Source organism: Camellia sinensis, chromosome 2, assembly GCF_055761805.1.
Source record: "Camellia sinensis isolate YWXY chromosome 2, ASM5576180v1, whole genome shotgun sequence".
Taxonomy (NCBI): Eukaryota; Viridiplantae; Streptophyta; class Magnoliopsida; order Ericales; family Theaceae; genus Camellia; species Camellia sinensis.
Window position 1 is genome coordinate 142,287,696 of NC_138962.1, and position 11,277 is coordinate 142,298,972.

Consider the following 11,277-nt stretch of genomic DNA (forward strand, 5'->3'; position numbering starts at 1 on the left):
CTGCAGACCACTTTTTCTAGTCGACCGACCACTTTTCTGGTTGGCCAGCCAGTTTTTCTGGTCAGCAGGCAAAATTCTACTTTCCAGGTCTAACTTCAAATGGCCATAACTCCTTCATATGGACTCCTTTTCAGGTCATTCTTGTGTCCAAATTGAAGCCCTGGAAGTAAGCTTTCCAATGGTGGGAGACTTAATCAAAATTCCAACTTTGTAAAAAGTTATGTCTATTTTGGTGAAGCCGCTCAGTTTCGATCATTCTTGGATTCATGCCGAACTTCTCACAAACTAGTTTTCTTCTCTCATTTCCTTTTTTCTTCAACTCCAAACCCCTAAACAAGGTATTTTGAAAGATTTTTCAAAGATTTCATCTCTTTTTCATTCATTTCCACTTTGTCCTCGCTCGGTTTACCGAAAAGCGCAACATTTAACGAAATGTGAGCCTCGGAACATCGTAGGAACTTTATTTAAAAAACATTTTGAAAGAGAGGGTTTCAAGGTCTAAAATATTTTGATGAAGATTGTTTTGGTCCAAAGGGGGTATGAAGTTGGGATTTGACTCTCTCATTGCTGAAGAAATTGAACCTTTGCCCTGCACACCTTTAACCACCAGGTAAACCATCAGTAGTGCCTACGTCTTAAGGGCGGCAAAAATGGGGTGTCTAGAGTATGCTATGTGATAACATGCTTAGGTGATAACATACTCATGTGATTATATGGGTATGGGATTTACGAGTTTCTGGAAGTCTTGCTAAAAGAGCACTTGATCACTGCTATTTCTAATTGGAACTATGGCAACGTCGCGAGATGATCACTACCTAGGAAGGAAATTCGTATGTGTTTATGTGATTATATGCTTATGTTGAGTGAATTAATTGTTGTCCATCGCATTAGGACATGAGTGAGTTAGCTTTGGTACATTTGTAAATGTGCTAATCTCCAGTGTTACTTTTATTAGGATGTTAGGACGTGGATGTGGTAGTAGTAGGCGTGGAAGGCCTAGACGGCATGAGGTGTTGATATCGGATGAAATTGTCATGACCCGAGCCCGCCCCTATGGGTTAAGGACATAACCGGCCAGTAACCAAGAGATTACCTACGGCCTCAGACCAAATCAAACATATATCAATAAAGTTAAGGGGCCAAAACGAAAGCAAACTTAAAAATTCTATCCATAGAGCTGTGCTTACATGGGATATCATAACATTTCACATATATTCATTAATAACCCACACCAAAGAAAGTTAACACATAGCTTTATACAACCGCAATCCAAAGTTCTCGTCAACATAACAAAAATATACAAAAGAACAAAAGGGCAAAAACAAGTCTCGTGCGTGAGACGTGTGGGCTGACTCCTCAAAACTTGACTATTTCACACCTGCTTCACTGGGGTTGGGTTTGGATATTGCTTGGCTCACCTATAATCACATGAATGAGAGTGAGTGAAAGCGCAGTGAATAATATCAATTGAAGAAGGCGCACAAATGGAATTCGAAACAGATACATCAGACGGCCTTAGGCCCAATTTATGTTTCTATCCAGTGTATCAAGTGACTACAGGTTCAGACGTATCGAATGGCCTCGGGCCCAATTCATTCATATCCTACGGCCTTTGGCCCAATCATTAATATCTGACGGCCTTTGGTCTAATTATTTGTGTCAAACGGCCTTTGGCCTAATCATTTATGTCGAACGGCCATTGGCCCAATCACTCATGTCAAACAGCCTTTGGCCCAATCACTCATGTCAAACGGCCTTCGGCCCAATCATTCATTTCAAACGGCCTTTGACCCAATCATTCATGTTAAACGGCCTTTGGCTCAATCATTTGTATCCAACGGCCTTTGGCCCAACTGTTAATGGCGTAACAAACATTTGTCCATAATTCAAATTAGCAAGCTTACAAGACTTATATAGAAATAAGCAATTGGACAAATATCATACTTCAAAATATCTTTACTAAGATATTACTCACAGTGATCTGCCGGTGGATTTGCTCTCGTGCTTGACCCTACACATTTCATGAACATAATGGGTCACAAACGATTCAATCCGTTTTTAAGTTATACATCTCTCTTAGGCTTCTTTCTTATTCTTTTAACTCATTTACAATGCTTAATGTATGCCTAAGAGTACTTAGAAATGAAAGAGAACGGAAAATGAAACACAAAACATCTTTACAAAATTTCTGAAACAGAGCTCCCTGCTCGAGCGTGGCTTTGGCCGCTCGAACGGACCTATTGGGTCTGCAAAAATACTGGTTGCCTCATTTTTACGCTTGAGCATGACTTCGGACGCTTGAGCTGAAAGTCAAACTACATGGCTTGACGCTCGAGCGTAAATCTCTCTGCTCGGGCGGACATGAAAGTCTGCAAAAGTTCTGGCAACTAGCATTTCACGCTCGAGCGGCCATTACCCCGCTCGAGCGGACATGCCAAATTCTGGGTTTTCCAACAAGCTGTTTGAGCTTCAAACTTGACATTCAAAGGTGCAAGGCTCATGTTTTGGACACAAAGACATGGAAACATATTACATAACATGAGATCAACAACAATATGAGGCCAATTACTCAAATTCATGGTCCCTTTTCCAAAATCATTTTGAATTCTCTACATAGTTCCAAAACATCTGTATTCAACTTTATATTAATTCTATATTTCATCAATCAAGCATGCATGCAAATTTTTGACTTCAATTCCATTTCAAAGGGTTCAAGTGATGCTTACACACATAAAACTCATCAAAACCATGCTTGCATGTGTGATCCAATACTCAATTTTTCATAATTAACAAACTACAAACTAAATTATACAATCCATGGCAATTCATGGTAATTCTATGCATGCATGCACAATCTAACTTCATATATAACTTAATTCACACTTTTGTTCACAATCTAGCTTCAAATTCCCAAAATTACAATCTCAATTTATGAACCAATGCTCAAATACTCACCTTGGAGTTCCAAGCTTCCAATTTCTAGCTAATTCTTGGAGTTAAGCTTCCAAATTCACAACTTTGAGCCAAGATACACAATTCTCCCTCTTCCTCTCTCTAGAACCGGCCCCTCTCTCTCTTTAGAGTGTATAACTGGATTTTTGAGTTCACCAAATGAAGAGTTTAAGTGTAATAAGGCCCTTAAATAGGTTCTCTTAATCAAATTAATTAAGGTTCAATAATAGAGTTTAATTAATCTTTCTGAATCTAATTATTTTGATCCAAATCAATTTCTAATTAAATTTCACCATAGGCTCTAAAAATTATGCCAATCACAATGGCATAGTCAATTTCAGTTTCTGTGGCCGATAAGGCCTTCAATTTAAATTCTAAAGCAGAAAATCAGACAGATTTTCCTACGGTGAATAGATAGAAATTCAAAACCACATATAATCATACCATTGGCACTCAAAATCATATTAAACACATATTCGCAATCATAATTAAGATTAATTGGCATGATACAAAACATGGTTATCACAGAAATTCTGGCGCAGGAAGAAGGGGTTCGTCAGGCCAATGTGGCAGAACCGGTTGGTTACAAAGACAGTGTCGTCTTTCTTGAAGAGGGAGTTATTCCAATGTAATCCGGATGAGTTTTTGGGGACCTTAAGGAGCATTTGAAAGCGGATTAATGGCTCAAACAGATGGTGAAGATGTTCAAGATGCTTGGCATCGAGGACAATGGATTGAGAGTGACCTTGGCATCCTTTCAACTGAAGGGAGATATGAGACAGCGGTGGAAGTTTGTGTGGGGGCACATCGGGGTGACTTGGGAGGCATTTGTTAATGCCTTCTAAGACAAGTTTTTGACTCCCACTGTGAGGGAGAAGTTGAGGGAGCAATTCTTAAAGCTCAAGCAGCTTAACACACCAGTGGCCGAGTTTGAGGCAACCTTCACCAGCTAATCGAGGTTTGCACCTGAGCTTGTGGTGATAGAGGAATGTCGTTGCTTGGAGTTTGAGAAGAGGTTGAGGACCAAACTCCTTTTCAAGGTGGCCGCATTCATGATTAGGGATTATGGTCATCTTGTGGAGGCGGTGGCTCACTTAAAGACCGTGATTCAGACCGATGAAGAGAGGATAAGAGGCTTCAAACAAAGGAGTTAGAAGGTTTAGGGGTAGAATTGGGACAATATGAGTAGACCTTTAGAATCATTGTAACTTATGCATTTACATTTAGATTGAGTAGACCTTTAGAATCATTGCCATATTTGTTACGTGTATCTGCTCCATCCAGGGAATCTGTGTTGTGTACATCTATCTGTCGATTTTGTAATATGCGTATTGGGAATGCTACCTTGTATGTAGATTTATTACCCTTGGGCTTTAGACATTTTGATGTAATCCTGGGCATGGACTGGCTAACTAAATACTGTGCCACCATTGATTGTATAACAAAACGGGTTATATTTAAACCACCGGCGCAGGAAGAAATTGTGTTTGTGGGTAATGGGATAGTGCTTCCACCTTATTTGATATCTGCAACGAAAGCATGTAAATTGATTAGGAAAGGGTGCCAGGGTTATTTGTGTTATGTTTTGTCTGGACAATCTATGAATGTTGAATTGAACAACATTCCTATTGTTAGAGAATTTCCAGATGTGTTCCCAGATGAATTGCCAGGAGAATTGGTTGACAGGGAAATAGAGTTTACCATTGAAGTTATGCTAGGCACTCAGCCTATTTCTAAAACTCCTTATAGAATGGCTACTGCTGAAATGAAAGAATTAAAGGAATAGTTGCAAGATCTACTGGACAAAGGGTTTATTCGACCAAGTACTTCCCCATGGGGTGCACCAATATTATTTGTGAAAAAGAAGGATAGAACCTTACACCTGTGTATTGACTGCTGTGAATTGAACAAGGTAACAATAAAGAATAAATACCCTTACCCCGTACTGATGACTTGTTCGACCAGTTGCAGGGATCACAAGGGTTTTTCAAAATTGATTTGAGATCCGGGTACCACCAATTGAAGGTAAAGGCAAAGGATGTTGAGAAAACCGCATTCACAACGAGGTATGACCATTATGAATTCCTTGTTATGCCATTTGGAGTGACTAATGCCCCCGCAGCATTTATGGATCTTATGAACCAAAATTTTAAACCTTCCTTCAATGAATTTGTTATAGTATTTATTGATGATATTTTGATATATTCGAAGAATAGACCTAAACATGAACAACATTTGAGAATCGTTTTGCAAACACTTAGAGAAAAGAAATTATTTTCCAAACTAAAGAAATGTGAATTTTGGTTGGATGAAGTTATTTTGTTAGGACATGTCATCAACATAAATGGGGTTTTGATAGACCCCCAGAAAATAGAGGCAATTGTGAATTGGCCTAAACCGATGAATATAATGGAGGTCTGTAGTTTCATGGGCTTAGTTGGGTACTACAGGAGATTTGTGAAAGACTTTTCGAAAATAGCTGTACCACTTACCCAACTCACATGTAAAGGACAATCATTTGAGTGGACTGATGAAAGAGAGGCTGCCTTTCAAGAGATAAAAACGAGACTAACCACTGCACCAGTTTTGACATTACCCTCAGGTACGGAAAACTTTGTGATTTTCAATGATGCGTCTTATGAGGGTCTAGGTTATGTGTTAATGCAGGATGGACGAGTAATTGCTTATGCCTCCCGACAATTAAGACCACATGAGAAGAACTATCCGGCACATGACTTGGAGCTGGCCTCAGTTGTATTTGCTCTAAAAATTTGGCGGCATTACTTGTTGTATACACCCCATTTTTGACCGTCCTCAAGACTTGGACGTCACCGTTCGAACACTCAATGATTATCCATGTTTGTGTTCGTCTTGAGTTCTCGGAGGTCTCGGCCACGTGCCTTGTCTCAGGATCTCTCGACTCGACTGTTTTGTGTTTGGTTTTGTACCAAACACTTGTGTTTTGCCTTGGAGGGGCAGGGAATGGCTTGTGGACCATCCCCACACATCACCGGTCATGGCTTGAGGCCACCGGCCAGTGTTTTGTTGGCATCGGCCAAATGTTTGGCCGGTCGGCACTCTAGATGGTCGGTCAGCCATTTATTTTGTCAAAATAGCATTTTTGGCTGGCTGATCGCTGTGCATCTGCTTTTACAAATATTTTTATGCTAACTGTGCTAGCTGGCATACACCTTTTCCCCCTTCCATACATGTGTATGGAGGGATTTCACTCTTGCCAAGCTTGTTTTGTAAGCTTTGCAAGAGTGATCTTCTATAAAGAGGAGGCCTCTCCTCCCTCCTCTAGGGTTACAAAAATTCCAGAGAGAGCTCCGAGATTAGGGTTTACATAGTGTGTGTATTTTGTCTCTATTTCTCACTCTCTTTTGCTCTAAGTGTGTTTGTGTCTTACTTTTGTGCATAAGCACCTAGTGTTACACCTTACCTTGGCTACTGAGGTGCTGAGGAGTTGTTCTTGGTGTTCTTGAGTGGATCCAAGCTTGAAAAAGGGGCTGGAGCTCAGTTCTTGAAAGGGGTCAACAAGGGTAAGAACTTCACCCTTTATTTCCCATTTTTGCATAGTCCTTTTGCCTACCTTACATCTGTTTTTGAGCTTAGTATATAACATATAGAATTTTTTTTTTACTTGCTTAAAATAGTTGTTTAAGGTTGTTTTGAGCTTTGGGGTTGTTTGACCCCTCTTAGGGCTTGTTTGGTCCATTTTTTGTGCTATTTTGGTGAGCTCCGGGACCACCTTGTTTGGGCCTCCTCACCACTGAAATCTTGAGGGATTTCAGTGTTGAGGATGGTGGTTTAAGGTCCTAAGAAGGAGAGGGCCATCCCCTCTCCTTGTTGTCTTCAATAATGGCCATTTTAAGCCTCATGAGTGAGCATCTAGTTTAGGTTCATGTTGGCCATGTCCTAGCTGTTATTTAGTGTTATTTTTCCATGATATAGCACTATGTTAAGTTGGTTTAGACACACCATGCTTTCCTTGCATACATGTCTTATAATGCCATGATTTGTCTTAACATGCTTTGTGCTTTGAGCCTTGTGCCTAGCATGTTTTTGGCCTAGCTTTGTGAAGCTTTTATGCTTGTTTTAGCATGATAAAGGTCTGCTTTTGGTCATTTGTGTCATCCATGCTTTGCTTTGTATAGCTACCATGTAATCCCCCTTGTATGCCTTGAGCATTGACCCCTCTAGCATGCCATCCTTGCTTTGTTTCAGTGGTTTGGAACCACTTGACATGCCATTTCAGTCCTTGTGGTGTGCTTGTATGCTTGCATTTGATGCCCCTTTAATGTGTTAAAAGGTTGTTGTCTTGTGCTCCATGTTTGGACCCTTTTGTATGCTTGCATGTTTAGACCATTTAGATTCCATCTAGGTGTGTCTTTGGTCTTGTTTAGACCTGCATTAGGGCTATTTGGAGTCCCCTTGGCCCTTTAAGACTTGGTTGGCATGGCCATGGTTTGAGCCCCTTGGTTGGTCTCAAGCTTTGGGCTTGTTAGCATGCTTTGATTGCTTGGTTTAGGTTGGTTTGGCACCATCCTCATGTGTTTTTCAGAGCTTAATATGCATGCCATATTCCCATGATGTTCCTCTTTTAAGTGTGCTTAAAAGTTGTCTCTATATGCTTAAGTGTTGGACCTTGTATGTATGCATGTTTGTATGTGTTTTGGCCCTCATTTCCATGGCGTTTGGCCACTGTTTTGGGCCTAGTTGAGGGCTGCCCAAATTGGTATAAGTCCATTGCTTGCATGTTGTGGCATGCTTGCCTTGTATGTTGTCACACACTTGGCCCCTTTGGTATGTTGTTGCATGCTTAGGTGGTAGTGCATTTGGCATGCATTCCTTTGCTAAGTTTCTTAACATGTTGTCCATGTTGCATCTTGCATGCTTGCATGGTTAAGTTGCCCTTTGCATGCTTGATTAGCTTGCATAGTTGTTCCATACTTCACATGCTTGTTTGCTTAAGGTTGTGTGCCTAGTACACATTGCATATTTGTATGCTTGCCTTCATGCATCATGTTGCATGCTTAGTTCACATGCCTAGGTTGCATTGCATTGAACATGCATGCCTTGCCTCTTGATCAAGTGATAGAGGTTGGGCTACTTGTTTGTTTTGGTGTGCATTGCATTTGAAATCAAAATGCACAACTCGGCCTCTTTGGCCATCACGCATTGAAATGCGCGATTGGTGGTCCGAGGGTCGAGTACCAAACTCCTTTGAGTCATAAACATGATAAGGAGTGTGGTTGGTGAAAACATTGCTTGAAATGCATTGCCATGCCATGTTTTGCCCTCTGCTGCTGTCAAAACAGGTTTCTGCAGGAAGAATTGGCCGGTCGACTGCATAGAGTGCCGATCGACCAAATATGGATAGCCAAGAGCTCAACAAATGGTCGATGACCATCCTGCCATGGCCAGTGATGATTCCCCTTGGTCGGTGGTGTTCCACAGTGTCCATAGAGTGTACCCTGGGACTTGTACAATTTCCAGAGGAGCAGAGCAGGGTAAACAGAGGCAGCTTGTGCATGGCGACGGATTTCTGAGCAAACCCGAGCACGCATGCATTGGACCCTCTTCCCGAGGCCTTTTACTGCTTTCCTTAGCTTAGTTAATTTGTTAATTAATTAAGTGGTCTGTAGTAATTAATTAGCTTTTAGGTTAATTAATTTGTATATTCTTTTGGTCCCTCCGAGCGAGGGCGAATTTGTAATAAGTGTGAGTGCGTGTGTGCATGTCTTCCAACCCCCACTTCTTTCTCCCTTTTACTTACCTGCTTTTGATGGTTAGTATTAGGTCATATTTAATTTAGCATACCTTATGCTATGCATGCATGCATCCATACATTTGTCTTGCATGCACCGGGCTCGGCGCATCATACTAACTGCATTGTACTTCAATTCCAAGTTGAATGCGTGTTAGTTGTAGCATCATCATATGCCATTCTTAGATTAGTCGAGCCTATTCTAGTTGCATTCTGTATGTGTTGCATTAGCCATTTTAACATGAACTAGGATCATGCATGATTACTAACTAGTTTCTGTTTTGGCTTGGAGTACTCGGTAAGCATTTATGTTTCAACATCCTTGCATGAGTGTGAGTGTTGCCATGATAGCATGCTTACCATGAGGCTATGTGCTTATGTGTTATAACTGCCTGAATGCCTGTGGGTGAAGGTTGAGTTACTTAAACAACGCATTGAATACGAGTTTTAAGCCCACTTGGGAGTGGCAAAATTATATTTTCTAAGCCCACTTGAGGGTGGAAAAATTCATGTCTTAGCCTACTTACGGGTAGCACCATCAAACCATTTTCAAACAAACAAACATGAAATGTTTCGTTCCAATTCAGGCGACCCAGTCTATACTTGTTTGCTGTGCGCATAACATAGTAAATCTAGGCTAATAACTGGAATAAGAGCACATAATGTTTTCAAAACTCGATATCATGGTTAGTAGAGGCCGATCTTTGATCGTGCGAGCGGGGGTGCTCACGAAGTGACCTTCCCCAATCGTACCCAAGTTCCCGAGCCGAGGCAACTTTGGTGATGACGGACACGTGGCCTTAGGCACGAGTCAGGGTTTCCTAAATTCCCCCAAAATAAAATATTTAGGTGGCGACTCTGTATCTGGAAAAGCAGTCCATGTTTGGCACTTCTTTACAAAAAAAATCTGTTTTCAAAAACGATTTGCCGGATTTGGACTCTTTGGTTCAAGATTTAGAACCGCAACAATTTGAGAGTCTGAACTGTAGTGAGCCCAAATGAACAGAACGGGATTCATCCTCCCGGGACGTTCGGGGACGTCTACACCTGTATGGGGCGAAATGTGAAGTTTACACGAATCCCAAAAGCCTAAAACACTTTTTTACTCAAAAGGAGCTGAATATGCGACAAACAAGATGGCTTGAACTAATAAAAGATTATGATCTTCAAATTCTGTATCACCCTGAGAAAGCCAATACAGTTGCTGATGCCTTGAGCAAAAAATCGACGGGGAATTTAGCTTGCTTACTTACTGAACGAAAGGAAATTTTGCTAGATTTTGAGAGAACCGAGATTGAAGTCATGTTGCATAAACAAAACGGATTGGTGGCCGCCATTTCAGCTGAACCAGCAACAATTAATGAAATTAAGCAAAGGCAAAAAGAGGATGAGTTCCTCAAGAAAACAATTGATGAATTTGAGGCAAATTTGAAACCAGGATTCAGCATTGAAGGTGAAGTATTGAGATTTCAAAACCGAATGTGTGTCCCAAACATTCCGGAACTAAGGAAGAGAATTCTAGATGAAGCTCACAAGTCGCTATTTGGTATGCATTCGGGTAACAACAAAATGTATTGAGGCTTGAAACAAAGTTATTGGTGGCCTAAAATAAAGAAAGAAATTACAGAGTGTGCGTCCAAGTGCCTTCAATATTAGCAAGTTATAGCTAAACACCAGAAACCAGGTGGTCTACTTCAATCTCTCCCTATTCTAGAATGGAAGTGGGAACATGTGACCATGGATTTTGTTGTTGGTCTACCTCGAATTCCTAGAGGTATGGATTCTATTTGGGTTATAGTTGATAGACTGACTAAATCTACACATTTTCTACTTGTTAGAACTGCATTTAATGCTTATAGACTAGTTACTATATATGTTGATGAAATTGTTCGCTTACATGGGGTTCCGGTGTCCATTGTGATGGATAGAGATCCGAAATTTGTATTTAGATTGTGGAAAAGTTTGCAAAGAGCTATGGGAATAGAATTGAGATTCAGTACTACATTCCATCCACAAACAAACGGGCAATCAGAACAGACCATACAGACCTTGGAGCACATGCTCAGAATATGTGCTTTAGATTTTCAAGGGAGTTGGGAGGATTATTTGCCACTAGCAGAATTTGCATACAACAACAGCTACCACTCCAGCATTGGTATGGCATCATACGAAGCTTTGCTTGGTAGGAAGTGTAGATCACCAATTTGTTGGATAGAAGTCGAAGATAGGGCATTACTTGGGCCTGGAAATTGTGCAAGACACTTCCGAGAAGATTAAAATCATCCAACAAAGGCTTAAGACTGCACAAAGCTGGCAGAAGAATTATGCTGATGTTCGAAGGAGACCTCTTGAATATGAGGTTGGTGACCATGTGTTTATTCGTGTGATTTCGATGAAGGGCCAGTTGAGGTTCGGTAAGAAAGGCAAATTGTCACCTCGTTACATTGGGCCGTTTCAAATTCTGGAAAGACTTGGTGCCGTTGCTTGCAGAATTGCCTTACCACTAGGATTCGAACAAATACACAATGTGTTCCATGTATCAATGTTAAGGGGTT